This window comes from Trichosurus vulpecula, chromosome 9, assembly GCF_011100635.1.
Source record: "Trichosurus vulpecula isolate mTriVul1 chromosome 9, mTriVul1.pri, whole genome shotgun sequence".
In the NCBI taxonomy this organism is placed as follows: Eukaryota; Metazoa; Chordata; class Mammalia; order Diprotodontia; family Phalangeridae; genus Trichosurus; species Trichosurus vulpecula.
In genome coordinates this window covers 1,274,188-1,292,503 of record NC_050581.1, presented here as the reverse complement: position 1 = coordinate 1,292,503, position 18,316 = coordinate 1,274,188, and the positions used below count along the sequence as shown (strand labels likewise).

General features: G+C 39.7%; 1 long non-coding RNA gene across 1 annotated transcript; it reads right to left on the bottom strand.

The window, feature by feature from the left end:
* Window positions 1-15,388: 15,388 nt before the first annotated feature.
* LOC118831108 lies at window positions 15,389-17,761 on the bottom strand. The gene is made up of 3 exons (XR_005009124.1): window positions 17,343-17,761; window positions 15,618-15,794; window positions 15,389-15,420 (listed from the first exon to the last, which is right to left on the bottom strand). It is a non-coding gene; the product is annotated as an uncharacterized LOC118831108 (long non-coding RNA).
* Between the last annotated feature and the right edge of the window lie 555 nt (window positions 17,762-18,316).

The window sequence follows — 18,316 nt, the reverse complement described above, 5'->3', positions numbered from 1 at the left end:
TGCTGATACATCTGTTTGTCAAATTACACAATTTAGAAATGTAACAGCGCCCTAAACATAATTATGCATTTTAAAACTTGAAACAACCCATTTATCAGTTAGGTGAACATATTCCTAAATCTCCTTGCACAGAGAATCTTTCATCTCATCATTTGAAAGTATAACTTTAAATCACCAGATATATTCTCATAATAGAAAACTTTTTCACACAGAAGGTCTGTTCTCATGGTTAAATATCAGTATTATTAATTATTTACTTGTTATAACCACATATAACAGTTCCAGATTTTATCACCTCCCTTTGGAAACCCAATTCACATATATCAAAATCAGATTAAAATTGCTATAATATCATTTCTTACCACACAATGGTCTTCTCATATTCCACAATCTAAGAGAATTTTTGGGAACACAATGCAAGTTTAGAAATACAGAAACAATAATTTTCAAATGACATCTATTGCATTTCCAGATTTCCACATATAGAAATTATTCAGCTTATTATTTTTGGTATTTAAAACCTACTTCAAAAGTTAACAATTACATTAAATCAGAGAGAGATAATAATAATGTTGTATCTAACATATACCAGACTTTATGTTACGCATTTTACAATCATTATCATTTTGATCCCGTAACAACCATCATTATTACTTTCCCTTTAAAACTCAGGAAACAGGTCAAACAGATTAAAATACAGTTTTGCAGTTGGAACAAGAAGTGTGAAGTTACCTAGAGAAGTTACCTAGAGCAGAAGCTAGTATCCCAGTGGTGACAATTCTGGGAGGCAGAAAGTCCAAATCCATCTACCTCACCCTTCCCCCACAACTGCAGAAGTTACTGAGCCTAGGGCGGTTTGCAGCTGCTGGGGACAGAGTGGGCAGAATGCATAGGACCTGGTGACAATTCCAAACTTTGCCAACAAGGATGGGCTACAAAGGTACCCAGGGGCACAGGACTGTCAGAATACTGTCAGTCTGTGAATTTCTGTCCTTCTCCTCTTTTTGCCAGATGGGGAAAGGTGATTTAAGTTTTCCCTACAGTTCTCCTGCATTCTCTTCTCCTAATCTGATTTGGGAGGAAAGGAGTTTGTTTAGCTGCTCTAACTTTTACTGCAGCTCTGGCTCGGTCAGAGACAGGACAATGGTGAAAGATCTCAATGATTGTAACTCAAGTAACTTCACCCAAGTGATCAGCAAGAGTGAGCTCCTGGAGGGATTTTACAGTCTCAGGAGTTCTGTCCCAAAATTCCAACTAACCAATTTCCAAACTTTTAATGAATAATCAATCCCAGAATATGCTAAAATGTTTCAGCTCTATTTTTTTCTTCAAGTTCGGCTGGCCAGGCCAAACATTGAGAAAGGAAATAGAGTCTCTGTTTCCCTAACTGCAGCCTTGGAATTCTCTGGCTACCTGCGTTTCAGATTTTACACGGTATAGACATTTCACAGCACACGCTCTCACACAGACAGTTAACAGACAATTAACAAAACAAATACAGAACAAATACAGACTGAGCTCAGAGTTCAAACAACAGAGAATTAGAAGCTTTCATGAGTTAGCTATTAGCATCCCTATAGTCTTTGGGGAAGCCTTGGCGTTCCTGATTTTTCTGACTCTCCTATCCCTTAGGAATGGGGAAAGGGAAGATGGAGGAGGACTAGGACAGGTAAAGGAAGGCGAGGAGTAAGGATAAAATGCATTTATCCTCCCCATAATCAGAGCCTTCAAGGGAAGGAAGCAGGAATAGGGCAGAAGGCAAAAACAGAGCCCTTAAGGGAAAGGGGGAAAGGGAGTGGGGAGGGAAGAGAGTAACGGTAGCAGAACAGAGTTACCTCTCTCAGGATCAGAGCCCTTCCTGGGAGGCAGAAGGGGAGGGAAAAAGCAAAGTGCAGTTTTTCTCCCCAGGACCAGAGCCTCCAAGCGAAGGAAGAGAGGGAGTGGAGGAACAGTTGGACTTCTAATTCTAGTTTTTGACTGATCCGTAGTTAATTTTCTAGATCAATCAGTGTTTCCAGGGGATCTATGTGCGTTTGACCGCAGATCTGTGTTTTACCACAGATTTGATCCCTGCCCCCAGAGCTAGCTTAAAGGGAATTTCCAGACTTCAACCAATTTTGTGGGAGTTCTTTTTGGAAGCTGGGAAGAGAGACAACTTACCCCACCTTGTCAAGGCCAAAATTCCAGGAAAAATTAATCCTATGGCGCCCAAAAGCGTTGGCAAGGTTGGGCTGCGTTGTCCTGTTTCCATCATTTCCATCCGAAAGTCACGGCACCATAACTGTTAAACCTGAAAATTTGGTTGAAGGAAACAACAGAGCTAGGTGATAGAAAAATCCATGTTGTTTATTATTTTCCCTTAAAGCATAGCGGAGCTAGCTTACTTGTACGTACAAGGAGTCAGAGTATAACTCTGGCTGCCTGAACAAAGCAATGAGAAAACTTATATACGTTATTTTAGCAGAGCTAGCAAGCCTGTATGACCTCATTTTTATGACCCCCATGTATGTTTAACCATGATACAAGAAGAGGATTTTCCTTAATGAAATAGATTGTAAATACAACAAATTAGATAGTTGTCAAAGTGTCAGTTGGATTTGTAGCCCCAGGATCTCTGTGTTTAATTAGCCATTAACATTCCACAACATAGTATATGCCCATAAAATATTAAGATAAGGAAAAGTCACATAATTCAAGATAGTGTCTGGGCTCAAGGTTTTCACCCTTAATGGCCATGGACAGAGCAAGAAATGCTCCATCTGGATTTGTTGATACAAGAGAACAAAGAGACTGTTAGGATCAGGCTTTTCTTCTGGTTAAGTAGTTCAGGCCCTGAGTCTTATTGAAATTACAAAAATGATATAAAATAGTATAATATTTTCCACAATACAAAAGCTGTCTCCCCAAGTGCTAGGTCTAGTGTCTTGTACCACAATTCCATACTTCTAAGGTCTCATAACTTGCATCTCTCTCCTCTACCACTTAAATGAATGGCTCTGGCTTCTGCAGCATTTCTGCTCATATTTTTGCACAAATACAATCGTCTTTTCAGGTTCTAGCCTTTGACTCTGCAATTCTCCTCTGTCTTTTATAAGTCTTAGGTTCTTGCCACCTAAAGAGGATCTGGTCTCCTCCAGACATGAGATTTCTGCCCACAAAGGGCTTCTTAATTGTCTGCATTTTCTCCAGCCTTCTCTTGTTATGTTCCTTCCCATTAAACAAAGCTTTTTCCTCAGGGGTTCAACTGCCAGATCTTCTCCATACAATATTCCACAAGCACCCATTTCTTCCTACCATCCTCATTCATGGTTCCTCCCCCAGGCCCTCAAGCACCTGCAAAAACTGATTCTCTCCCCTAATTTAAAAAAAAAAAAAAAAAGGAAAAAACCCTTCCTTTTTTTTTTATAAGAACACCACAATCTTCAAAGATTGAAATCTGCAAGTGATTCCTGCACAAATTATAGTAGTCATAAATAGGTCTCAGCATATTACCCAGAACCAGTGTGAAAGATACCATGGAGGAAATGTATAAACATAGAATCATAGATTTACAGCTGGAAAGGACTTCAAAGGCTCTTCAAGCAAAGTGGTAAGAGAGTAGGATAACAGGTAGAAAACCTGCAGTACTGCACTGCTACCCGTGAAATGTTCCACTAAGGCCTAGGCTAAGTTCTTTGGTATACTGGGTAGATTGGATCCTCTAAGGAGGACCTATGGGAAAACATGGACAGGAAAAGGCTGAGAAGGCACGAAAAGGCTGTCATATATAATGAGAGAATACCTATGGGTCCACTGAAGTATATAAAGCACTTTCATCATAATCAAACAATCAGCAAGCATTCATTAAGTGCCTAGTAAGTGCCAGGGGATAGAAAAAAGAGCCAAAGGAGTCTCCGCCCCCGAGGAGCTTCTGTCCCAACGGTGGAGACAACGTGCATACCCAAGACAGATATAGGTAAAAGGTAACCACCTCAGAGGGGAAAGCTGGGGGTGAGAAGACACAGAGATAGGCGACCTGCACACAGTGGGGTTTGAGGTGACCCCTGAAGAATGTCAGGAGTTCTAAAAGGCAGAGGTAAAGAGGGAGAACATTCGGTGCTCAGGAAACATACAGTACAAAGGCATGCTTGAGGAACGCTAAGTCAGCCAGTACTGCTAGATTGGGAATTCATGGAGAACCTAGGTAGGAAAACTAGAAAGGGAGGAAGGGGCCAGGTGGTAAAGAGCTTTAAATGCTAAGCAGAGGACCTTCTATGTGAACCCAGAGGTAGTAGAGGGGCACTGAAGTTTACTGGGGTAAAAGGTGACAAGTGGGACATGTGCTTTGGTGAGAAGTGATGACCGCCTGCATTAGGGTGGTAGCTAGAAGAGCAGAGAAAATTGGAAAGATGGTATATAAAAAGAAATTATGAGATTGACCAATTAAATGGATGTGTGAAATGGAAGTGTTAAAAGGTGGGCAGTACAATCAATCAACAAGCATTTATTAAGCTCTTATTATGTCCTAGACACTGTGACTACAAAGACAAAAGTTAACTGTCTCTTCCCTCGAAGAGTTTACAGCCTATCTTGGAAACACAAGTTTATGACCTCGATATAAAAGGGCACATCACAAACAAAGTGGAAGAAAAGGAAAAAAAATTATCTTTCAGATCTATGGAAAGGGAAAAGAGTTCATGTATAGAAAAGTGATGAGATTAGACAGTATAAAAATGTCCAACTTTAATTATGTACAATTTAAAAGTTTTTGCACAAACAAATCTAATATAATGAAAATCAGAAGGGAACCAGGTAAGGGGTGGGCATGGGAATCTTTTCAGCAAGTTTATGAGGAAGGCCTAAAATCCAAAATATATAAGGAATTGACTCAAATTCCTATGACTAAGAACCATTCTCCAATAAATAAATGGTCAAAGGATATGAACAAGCAACTTTAAAGGAAGAAATTGAAGCTACCAACAACCACGTGAAAAAAAATGGTCTAAATCACTAATAATTTTAGGAATATAAATTAAAGGGGCATCTAGGGGGCACAGTGAGTAGAGCACCAGCCCTGGAGTCAGGAGGACCTGAGGTCAAATCCGGCCTCAGACACTTGACACACTTACTAGCTGTGTGACCTTGGGTGAGTCACTTAACCCCAATTGCCCTGCCTTCCCCTCTCAAAAAAAATGTAAATTAAAACAACTCTGAGGTACTACCTCACAGCCATTAGGCTGGCAAAGGTAACAGAAGAAAATTATAAATGTCGGGGGAACTGAGGAAAAGCGGCAAATAAGTATATAGTTGGTGGAACTGTGAAGTGGTCCAGCCATTCTGGACATCAATGTGTACTACGCCACAAAAGTTACTAAACTGCGCACACCCTTTGACCCAGTTGTATCTCTACTAGGCCTATATATGCAACAAAGAAACGAAAGAAGAAAATATGCAAAATGTACTAAAGATATTTATGCTATGCCGCATTTATTTCAATATAACTTACTGCCATGGAGTGGTGTTGCTCTGAATTAAAATTCAAGCACCAACTCACAACAGAATGATGAAAATATACTTGATCACCTTGCTACATAAGAAAGTATTTCAATCCACTGCCTTAATGGGGTGATACTATTAACACTACTGTTATTGAGAATGAAGGGAGAATATCTGTTGGAAGAAAAGTCAGGTGCCTAGGATTTAAAGCTCGATGCCATTTGTGTTTTCAAATCACTACATTGCTAAGACATAAGCCATAGGACAAAACAAAATTTTTAAAAAGAAAAAACACATTCAAGTCTATATGAAATAAATAGGTAATTGCCCTTGCTTATACCCCACTACTCACACATCCTCATAGCTTCTTCTGGTCATCTTAGTCTAACTGCCTAAGGTCCAGAAAGCAATTTCTTTTATCTTTTCTTCTAGCTTCCAACCGGGCAGTTTTCAAAGAGGAAACAATTCCCAGTTTTCCATTCCCCAAACCTATAGGTTCTTTTTGTGGCTCTTCCTCCCCTCCCACCAATCATTTCTGCCACTCGCTGCCAGTCTTCCCCTGGATCACTGCCCCCACCAACTCTCAGAGCTCTTCCATCCACTTTCCTCTGTCTTTGTCACTAGTTGTGGCCCTGCATTCTCACCAACTGGTGGTCACACTAGGGAAGAACACTGCAGATTGTCTCTTTGTATACCCGTTTGTGTCCCCCAGAGTCAAGGAAATTCCTTAGGGTTAGTCCCTTTCCTGTTTTAATATGACTGGGTGAAACTTGTAAAAGCCAGTCATTTACTTGGATAAACACTTCTGAACTAGGCAGTGAGGGAGAAACCAAAATAAATAAAACATTCTTTTCCCATCTTTCTATGTCTTTCCTGCTATTTCCCACCATCTTTCTGGATTAAAAGAATACCTGTATGCCTAACACACACAGCTCTGAGTCTGCCCTATGTTCCCAGACACAGACTCTAAGGAAAAACTCTGGCCCACTGGTCAAATTCTTTAATGCCACCATATCCAGTACATACACACATCACCTGGGTGTGATTTGCTTTGGCACTGAGCCTCACTGACTAGAGCACATAAAAAGAAGAGAAAAAAATTTAACAAAACTAAGAGTGTCAGCAGAAGGCAAAGAAATAATACATTCACATTAAAAATGATAAGGCAGGTGCTTTCTCTGAAAAGACACCTGGGAATCCTTAAACTCAGTTTCCTAGCTGCAAAATGGGCTTAATACTTAGAACTCCCTTCTTCACAGGATTGTACTATGTGTAAGTTATCATTAGTTTGAATTTTAAGAGATTTGAGCTGTTAAAACACTTATTTTAGCCTGACATTCAAGGCCCTACACCAACTTACCAATCTACAAACTACCTTTCCAGGCCTTACCTTCCACTGCTCCCCACCATGTACTCTAGGCTTCTGCTAAACTACACAAATCACCGTCTCCTGTACTTGGCTCACAATATCTTGTCTTTAACAAAAAGTATTTCAAGAAAAGGTTTTTTCAGACATTTCTTAATCAGACTTTTCAGCCAAGATGATGGTGTAAAAACTTTAAGGGATCCAAGCTTCTCAACTACTTAAAAAACCCAGAAATACCAAAGATAAAATTATATAAGAATACCAAAATAGAAAATGAACCTAAAAAAGTAAAAACTATTATGACTTTTAAAAAAAATTTTGAGGGGGAAGACAATCTCTATGCGATTTGCCCAAGGTCACACAGCTAGTAAGTACCTGAGGCCATATTTGAACTCAGGTTCTCCTGATCCCACAGCCAGACTTCTATCCATTCACTGCATCACCTAACTGCCCTTAGAACAATTATAAGCTGAAAATTAAGTTGGGGTAAGGAGAGGAAGGGAGAAAGGAAAAAAAAGAAAGAAAAAAATAAAATTCAGTTTCAAAAAATCATTAAACTAAACTTTTAATATCTGAATGAACATCTCTCCATAGTTATAGCCACCCTAGTTTTCCTTCAGTATCCTGTTAAATATTTTAATTGTTTTGCATAATGTTATACTTATCAAGTTCTGATAGAGAAAAGTTGAAATTTCTTACCATTACCGCCTCACTCTAGTTTTATTACATTTCAATTAACTATCCTGTAACTTCTTGGTTTCTACGATATCAATTCACAATGTATTTACTATTATTCTAAGCGATATTAGATCAATATTTATTAACAGACTGTTAATGCTTTATATTTTTGTTTTGATGTTTTCCTGAAGTCATAGTAGCTATTCCTAATTTTCAGAGGTACAATCAATATTATTCCAATCTCTCAAAAAAAATTGAAAAAAAACTAATTACTATACAAATGAATTGATAACAGAAGCAACAATATTGGAAAGACATCTTCAAATAAACAACATATTTGTGAAAATTAGGCAAGAACTATGATTATCAAGTAAATTATAAGACCACATAAAATTGTGAAATTTTTAAAAAATTGGAGAAAATTTTAAAAGCTGCTAAAAGAAAAAAATGGATGGAAAAAACCCCAAAATGAACAATATGGAGAAAACTTCAAAAAAGCCTGAGAAAGAAACATGTCTTACTATATAGGAAAAAAAGAATTGCTTGCTAAGTTGAGGGAAGAGAACCAATGAATTTTTCCCCAAGATACTCCAGAGCTGGGACTGTTTAGAAACTTAATAAATGCTGTTAACTCATTGAATTCCAAAAAGAAAGTATGCAGACTCAAGAGACAGCCCAGAAAAATAGCTCCTAGCAATCTCAGGATAGCTGCCACCCCAGAAAATTTAGAAAAACAAAAGGCACTGAATGATATGTTCCAGGAAATCTTTAAAAAAACATTCCAGAATTAGCAATACAAATAGAAAGAATGTGCAGGACTCAGACTAGGAAGGGCCCGGGACAGGGACAGACACAACTATAACATTTATAGTGAAAAGATTTCACATACAAAAATTATATGTATATGTATATATCAAGATTATAGCCCCCCACTTCAAGAAAAAAAACGAGGGACATAAGGAAACTTGGAATACAGCATATTCAAAATTAAGACACTCGCTAAGTGTCTACCCTGAAAAACCAATATTCATTTTAAAGTCCAGAGACAGACCTTTGAGAAGCATTTAGACTTTGAAAAGTCCTCCCAGAGACATGCACTTCAAAGAAATCTCTGCACTACATGCAAAGCCTCCCGAACAAAAAGTTAAGTATTCACAATAATACTGAATTGTGCAGTTTTATGCTAAATTGAAAAATGAAAATAGTTATCTACAAAAATAACAAAATCAGAACAGAAAACCTAACTAGAGTCACCACACCTCAAAAGGAGGGCCAACTCAATGCAAATATTTAAGCACCCATCATGTACAAAGCACTGAACCAGGCATTTCTGTCCTTAAGGAACTTACATTCTATTCAGGGAAGACTTACATAAATAAGTAATTATAACAGACGGACAAAGTAATTTCAAGAGGGAATGCTACCAGAGAACATCCAGATGGACCTCTTCCCGGAGGTGCATGTACAGAGCTGATTTCACCTGCAGGAAGCTGGGGATTCTATGATGCAGGTGAGATGGGAGGGCCTTCCAGCCACAGTCTACATACAAATACAAGGGGGCAGAAAATGCAATGTTGTAGGGGGGAAGGGAGTCAAAGGGAAGGGACCATTTTAATTAGAATGGAGAGAATGGTAAGGAAAGTGGCATGAAATAAAACTGAAATAAAATCTAAGATTATATAAAAGTCAGACTCTGAAGAGCTTTAAATGCCAGGCTCTGTCTGCTCCCTCTTCTATGTGACAAGGATCTGAAGAACATGGCCCCCTAAGATATCTGTTCTCCATGCTAACCCCACCCCCCATTTTCTCAACTCTTCATCCCAGTATAGTTTCTTTCTGAATGCCCTCCACTGTGAGGATGAGGAAGCCCATTCAAGAAATAGTGGGCAAAGCCAAGGAACAGCCTAGGTGGAGCCACAACAAATTTAAAGTTCAGGTTAACTCCTAAACTATGGTGAGAGGTTTTGTTTAAAAACAGTAAACGATGGTAAATACTGAATACTTTCTATGAGAAAAATGAGTTTGATTCCTAAACTAAAAAGAGACAAAGCTGAAAAGGAAAATGACAGAATAATATTGTTAATGGAAATTGATGCAAAAATATTAAATTACAATACAGAAATATAGCCAAAAAACACAAATAGGATTTATGAGTAATGCAAGAATGGTTTAATAACAATATAACCTACTGCCATGAAAAATAAAGGTTATACGTGAGCATATAACAATAGACACAAAGAAAGGCTTTGTTAAAATACATTTATTCATATCAAAAGACTGTTTGGCATTTGAAACTCGGCAAAATCTGGGCCCCCCCCCCCCCCCCCCCCCCCCCCCCCCCCCCCCCCCCGCTCACATTTCCAGGCTTACTACACATTCCTCTCCTTCACACACAGGCTGTTCTGGCCAAAGCGGCCTCCCAGCTGTTTGCTATTTTCCTGCTGGGACATCTCATCTCTCAGACTCGGGCCCCCAGGCTTACAATGCCCTCTTACCACCTCTCTGTTGCCTCTCAGAATTCCTAGCTTCCTCCAAAGCTCAGTTCAAGTGGGATCTCCTACCCTACAGGAGACCTTTCTTGCTCCATCAGTGCCCTTCCCTCCCCACAATTACCTTGTATAGAGTTTGCACTTATTTATATGTTGTCCCCTGTTTTTTATGTCTGTATTCCCAGCTCCTTGTATCAGCAGCCTACTTGCTGAAAGAAAAAAAGTGGGTCATGAACTAGGGATGTCCACTTTTACCACTCCTATTCAAATACTTTTTCAAATCTAAGTAGTTGGGGGTGGGGTAGAAGGGAAAGAAAATACTTGGCAGGGAAAAAAAATGAAATCTAAGCAGTGGCCAATGAGGCCTGAAAAAGAAAGGAATAAGCAATATTGCATCACTTTGCAATGAAGAAGTTAATCTCTACTTGCTGGTGACAAAGTACTCAAAAAGGAATGGCAATAATAAATGACTTTATAAGTTATTAACATATAAGATAGCTAAAATCATCTGATTCTTATACACCTACAAGTATCAAGGAAAAGAGATAAAGAAAAACCTTTTACAATAATGACAAAAAAGCATAAAAACTGAGACATGTACCCACAGATTTAAAAATGTAGCATAACGCAGTAATTTTTTAAAAACTCTTTGGTACTGAGGGGGAAAAAATCAGTGGAACACAACAGAGTCCAGAAATTGAACCTAGGATACATAAAAAAATTAGTGTCTGACAAACTCGTCCCTAAAAACCACTGCACACTAAAATGACTCTTCAATCTTGATCCACACTACGATAGCTCTCTCCAGCAACAGTGAGACCAGGGGTAAGTCACTTCACCAGTAAAGTTGGGGGTTAGGCTGGGTAATCTCTAAGGCCCTTTCCAGACAAAAGCATGCAGCAATCGTCTCTTTAACCTAATTAATGAACAACCAGTCAAAAACGTTTACTGATGTCGGAAAATCACAAGTAGATGAATCAGGCAAAGTAGAGATAGTTCTGTCCTACAGGCAGTAGGACGGGAAAGGGGAAAGAAAAGGGGGTGGGTCAGAAGAGAGGGAAGAAGTAGCAAGGGGAAAAGGGTAAAATAAGGGAGGGGTGTCAATAGGGAGGAAAAATTGAAGAAGGTGGTGGTCAAAAGCAAAACTCTTTTTAGGGGAAGAAGGGAGAAATAAAAGCATAAACTGGGGGGGGGGTGGAATACGATGGAGAAAAAGACATAGATAGTAATCATAATTGTGAATGTGAATGGGATGAACTCTCCCATAAAATGGAGGTGGATAGCAGAATGGATTAAAAACCATTATCCTACAATATGCTGTTTACAAGAAACACATCTGAAACGGGGATACACGCAGGGTAAAGGTAAAAGGCTGGAGAAGAATATATTATGCTTCAGCTAAAGTAAAAAAAGCAGGGGTAGCAATCCTAATCTCAGACAAAGCAAAAGCAAAGACAGATCTAATTAAAAGAGATAAGGAAGGACACTATATCCTACTAAAAGGCACCATAGAGTATGAAGTGGTATCATTACTTAACATATATGCACCAAGTGGTATAGCATACAAATTCTTAGAGAAGTTAAGGGAGTTACAAGAAGAAATAGACAGCAAAACTATACTGGTGGGGGACCTCAACCTTGCCCTCTCTGAACTAGATAAATCTAACTTCGAAATAAACAAGAAAGAAGTTAAGGAGGTGAACAGAATTTTAGAAAAGGTAGATATGATAGACCTCTGGAGAAAACTGAATGGGGATAAAAAGGAATATATCTTTTTCTCAATGGTACATGGCACATACTCAAAAACTGACCATGTACTAGGACATACAAACCTCACAATGCAGTGCAGAAAGGCAGAAATAGTCAATACGTCCTTTTCTGATCATGATGCAATAAAAATTATTTGTAATAAAGGACCATGGAAAGATAAACTAAAAATTAATTGGAAACTAAATAATCTAACTCTAAAGAATGAGTGGGTCAAAGAACAAATCATAGAAACAATAATTTCATTCAAGAGAATGACAATAATGAGACAACATACCAAAACTTATGGGATGCAGAAAAAGCAGTTCTTGGGGAAGTTTTATATCTCTAAATGCTTACATGAAAAAAATAGAGAAAAAAGGAGATCAATGAATTGGGCATGCAACTGAAAAAGCTAGAAAAAGAACAAATTGAAAATCCTCAATTAAATACCAAATTAGAAATACCAAAAACCAAAGAAGAGATCAATAAAATTGAAATCAAGAAAATTACTGAAGAGCTGGTTTTATGATAAACCTTTGGTCAATTTCATTAAAAAAAAGAAAATCAAATTATCAGTATCAAAAATGAAAAGGGTGAATTCACCTCCAATGAAGAGGAAATTAAAACAATAATTAGGAATTATTTTGCCCAATTGTATGCCCATAAATATGACAACCTGAGGGAAATGGATGAATATTTACAAAAATATAAATTGCCCAGGTTAACAGAAGAGGAAGTAAAATACCTAAATAACCCCATCTCAGAAAAAGAAACTGGGCAAGTCATCAATGAACTCCCTAGGAAAAAATCTCCAGGACCAGATGGTTTTACATGCGAATTCTATCAAACATTTAAAGAACAATTAATTCCCATACTGTATCAACTATTTGGAAAAATAGGAAGAGAAGGAGTCCTACCAAATTCTTTATATGACACAAATATGGTACTAATACCTAAACCAGGAAGAGTCAAAACAGAAAAAGAAAATTATAGACCAATTTCTCTAATGAATATTGATGCAAAAATTTTAAATAAAATATTACCAAGAAGATTGCAGCAACTTATCACGAGAATAATACACTATGACCAGGTAGGAGTTATTCCAGGAATGCAAGGCTGGTTCAATATTAGGAAAACTGTCAGCATAATTGATCACATCAACAACAAAACTAGTATAAACCATATGATAGATTATCTCAATAGATGGAGAAAAAGCTTTTGACAAAATACAACACCCATTCCTATTAAAAACACTAGAAAGTATAGGAATAAATGGATTCTTCCTTAAAATCATAAGTAGCATCTACCTAAAACCATCAGCAAGCATTATATGTAATGGAGATAAGCTAGATGCATTCCCAATAAGATGGGGGGAGGGGGTGTGAAACAAGGATGTCCATATCACCCCTATTATTCAATTTGGTACTAGAAATGTTAGCTTTAGCACTAAGAGAAGAAAAAGAAATTGAAGGAATTAGAATAGGCAAAGAAGAAACTAAGTTATCACTCTTTGCAGATGATATGATGATTTACTTAGAGAATCCTGGAGAATCAAGTAAAAAACTACTTGAAATAATAAAAAAAACTTTGGCAAAGTTTCAGGATATACCCACACAAATCCTTGGCATTCCTATATATTACTAACAAAGCCCAACAGCAAGAGATAAAAAGAGAAATTCCATTTAAAGTTACTGTATGATAAAACAGAAAAATGATAAATGCTGGAGAGGATGTAGGAAAATTGGAACATTGTTACATTGTTTGTGGAGTTGTGAACTGATCCAGCCATTCTGGAGAGCAATTTGGGAACTATGCCCAAAGGGCTATAAAAATGTGCATACCCTTTGACCCAGCAATACCACTCCTAGGGCTATCTCCGAAAGAGATCATGCTCTCTTTTTTTCTCCTTCTTTATTGGTTTTGTTTCTCCTTTCTCATGATTCATTCCATTGGTTATAATTCTTCTTTACAACTGGACTATTATGTAAATAACTTCAACGTGAAGGGATATGTAGAACCTACATTGAATTACATGCCGTCTTGGGGAGGAGGGTGGAGGAGAGGGAGGGACAGAAAATTTGGAACCCAAAAGCCTGTGGAACTGAGTGCTATAAACTAAAAATTTACCAAAAAAAAGTAGAGCTAGTTCACTCCTTAAGAGAAGCTTTTTCTAAAATTTCAGAAATATTTTTAAAACTGAAAAGAACAGGAAAGCTTAGCCTTTTTTTTTTTAGTTTATGACCAAGTAGGAAATGAGGATTGTGAAAAGGCCTGGGATTTGGCAACTTAGAGGTCATTAGCAACTTTGGAGAGCAGTTTAGGTGGAATGATGAGGGTGGAAGCGAAATTATAAAGAGTTAAGAAGAGACTGGGAAGAGAGAAAGGTGGAGGCATCTATTGTAGAAGGCTTTTTTGAGGAATTTAGCTACAAAGGGCTGAAGAGATACAGGACTACACTGGAGGAGAAAAGTGCCTGTTGGGACATGATGCTAAGGTGAAATCAAGAGGCCTTGGCAACAGATTGGATATAGGGAGTTCTCACTGTTTTCCTCCTTTGGGAAATATAGTCCACATTTCTATAGCGTTCTACTGCTTAAAAGTAATTTTTCTCATTTTAATAACCCTTTGGGATAATGTTACACATACGCGATCCGTGTTTTGCCAGTGAGGGAGCAGATTCAGAGGTTTTCAGGACACCACTGTCTCCTGGTTCTCCTCCTAATCTGACCACTCCTTCTGTCTCCTTTGCTAGATCTTCCTCCAGATCATGCCCTCTGACCACAGGGGTCCCTCAGGGCCCCCTTCTCTTCTTCCTCTATACTATTCATTTGGTGAACTTACTGGCTCCTATGGATATAATTACCATCTTTATGCTGATGATTGTCAAATCTACTTTCTTGCCCCAGTCTATCTCCCATCTCCAAATGCCTTTCAGACATTTCAAACTGTATGCCCAGTAGACATCTTGAACTCACTATATCAAAAACATAATTCATTTTCTTTCCCCTTAAACCTTCATTACTGTAGAGGGTAACACCAACCTCCCTGTCCCTTAGGGTCTCCACCTAGGAGTCAGTCTGGATTCCTCACCATCTCTCATCCCTGCACTCCCCCACCCCAATCTGTAGAGGTGAAATCGTCAGGCCTTGGCAACAGGCCTGCTGATTTCACCTTTGCAACATCACTGGAATAAGCCCCTTCTCTCCTCTGACACTGACACCAGTCTGGTACAGGCCCTCATCACCTCAAGCCTTGATTACTGCAACAGCCTGCTGGTGGATCTGCCCACCTCAAATCTCTCCCCACTCCAATCCACCCTAAACTCGGCCACTGAAGTGATTTTCCTAAAACACAGGTCGAATCATGTCACAAACACACACACATCCCTACTCAATAAATTCCAGTGGCTCTGTATTGCCTCCAGGATCAAATACAAAATGCTGTTTGACTTTCAAAGCCCTGTCATAATCTAGGCCCCTCCCTACTTTTCCATCCCTTTTCCACCCCTCAAGAGGTACAACAGAAGTCGAAGATCTGCACTAGAGTCAAGATCTCTTAGCTTTGGGCATTTTCTCAGGCTATCCCCCAAGCCTGGAATGCTCTCCTTCCTCCACTCTGACTATAGGCATACCTTGAAGATATGGCAGGTTCAGATCCAGGCCACTGCAATAAAGTAAATATTGTAATAAATGAGTCACAGGAATTTTTTGGTTTCCCAGAGCATATAAAAGTTATGTTTATACTATACTGTAGTCTATTAAGCGTGCAATAGGACTATGTCTTAAAAATTGTATCTTAAAAAATACTTCATGGCGAAAAAAATGTAACCATCATCTGAGCCTTCAGTGAATAATAGTAACCTTCTTGCTAGTGAAGATCTTGCCTCCATATTGATAGCTGCTGACCGATCAGGGTGGTTGTTTACTGAAGGTAAACATCAATCTGACTCTTCCTTCCCTTTGAACACTTAGAGGCCATTTGTAGGGTTAATAACTGGCTTAATGTCAATACTCTTTTGTCTCAGGGACACAGCAGGCCTGAGGAGAAGAAGAGAGTCAGGGAAGGACCCATGCGTGGAACAGTCAGAACACACACAACATTTATGATTACGTTAACCATCTTATATGAACATGGTTAGTGGCACCCCAAAACAATTCTAAAGTAACATCAAAGATCACAGATCACCATCACAGATAAAACAATAATGAAAAACTCCGAATATTGTGTATTTTACCAAAATGTGAATTGGAAAAAAAATGGTACCAATCAACTTGCTCTGAGCAGGGTTATACAAACCATTTGTTTAAAAAAAAAAACAACAAACCACAACATCCACAAAGTTCAATAAAAAAGGTATGCCTATGCTGACCTCCCTGGTTTATATGCGTGTGTGTAGATGTGTGTATATATGTATGTGTATGTATAGGTGTGTATATATTCATACACACCTACACATATGTACCTGTGCGTGTATAAAAAGATGACAGGAACAACAGACGTAGAGGAACCTGGGTTTGAGTCCTGGCCATACGACTCAACATCTCCGAGCTCCAATTTTCTCAGCTTTATGATGGGAAGTCTAACATCTGAGGGGAAGGGAAGAGAATAAGCACACAGCATCTACTGTGGGCCAGGCACTGTGCGAAGTGCTTTTAAAAAACAAACAACAAACAAATAAATACTGTGGCATCTGAGCCTCACAAGGACCCCGGGAGGGGGGTGCCATTATCATTATTCTCCTTCTACAGTTGGAGAAACCGAGGCAATTAGAAGTTAAGGAACTTGCCCGGGGCCGCGTAGCTAGTAAGTGGATGAGGCCAGATTTAAACTCAAGACTGTACTAATAGCTGCCTTACTTAGTACTATGTTGCCTTACAAGGCTGTGATGAGAAAAGCATTTTGTGAACCTTAAAGTAATATAGAAATATGAGTTATTACTATTTGGGGAGAAAAACCCTCAAAATAAATCCGTGTTTTAAAATATTATAGGGACTGGCTAGGATGGAAACCCAAACTTGACTGCGAGCTGTGAAGATTAACGAGGTCATACCACACAACAAAAAACACACTAAGGTGAAAAACGACGGATTAAATAGATTTAGACGAGATTATTGGTGACTATTTCTGAACAGAGGTTGTGCAAGTGGTGTCAGAAATGCTAAGCCTAGGAATTTCAGTAGTTGCCTCTGAAAAGAAAGTCAGGAGAGTGTTAATAATGGCCTCTCCTAGGAAAAATCTATTCCCCAATCCACAACCATCATCCTTCCACTGCACAAGCCTGGATGCCTGGATCATAGATGCTTCTTTCCACAGATGGTTCCTCTCCAAGGAAAGCAGTTTGTCCTGTGCCTCACATGCCTAACATAACTTTGATATCTGAACTCAATCTTTACTGCAATTCCTGTCTATTTTTTTCTCTAACACCTAATGTCCTAGCCACTGGGCCCTTAATTGCTAACTCTACCAGCTGTATCTTAAAAACAGAACACATTAAAAAAAATCCCCATTCTTGCAAGATATTTTCTTCCACAGAAACCTATCCTAGGATGTAGGTCTCACAAACGGCCCATCCCTATGGTCCTTACCCAGCGACAGTGGGTGCCTGCAGTTCCGCACAACATCCCTGTAGAGGGGAGGGCTCTTTGCCCGAAGTGCGGCTGCCCCCATTCCCCTTCTTGGGTAAGATACAGGGCCACATCCTCCAAAACCACTGCCACAGGCCTCGTTCCTGGCTTGGAGAAAGGAGGCAGGAAGGGGAGAGAAGGGGAACAGGGAAGCTGGCTCAACATGGGCAATCTGAGCGTCAAGCTTATACTTCGGAGTGAGAGGTTCTTCACCTTCTCTGTGTCACGGATGCCTCTGGCAGTGAGATGACGCCTATGGACCCCTTCTCAGAATAATGGTTTAAACGCATAAAAGCAATAGGATTACAGGAAACGAATTACATTTAAACTAGTTAGAAAAGCAGGTTAGGAAATCCTGTTCAAAGCAAGCCCAGAGACCAGGGACACACCTGGAGCGATTGTTCTCATGGATCCAGTTCTACCCCCCCAGAGTTGTCCACCCATGACTCCCTCCAGTCTTATCCCGTCCTTCCCAACCCCTGGGTCTCCGCGATGCCCACTCCCACCCCTTCTCCTTCGCCTCTCTCCTCCTCCCCCCTCCATGTCCTAGCCCTCTTCTCCCCACATCTCCCTCCCCATCTTCCCCCCCCACCTCACTTCCCATCTTTCCCCCCCGTCTTATCCCTTCTCGCCCCCACCTTCTCAATACTTTTCCCCCAACCCATTTCCCATTCTTTCTCTCCCCCCACTTCCTGTGCCTTCTCCTCCTCCCATCGCTTTCCCCCATTTCCCCTCCCCCCTTCTCACCCTTTCTCTCCTTCCACCAGCCCCAGCCTTCTCCTCCCCGCTCCCTCCAAACTCCGCCCCCTCCGCCCCGCCCCCTTCCGTCTAAACATCCGGTCCCTGCGCGTCCTATCCTCGCCCCCTCCTCCCCGGCGCAGCTGCTTCGCGGCCCGCGAGCTCCGCTCAGGTGAGGCCCGAAGTGCCGGGATCCT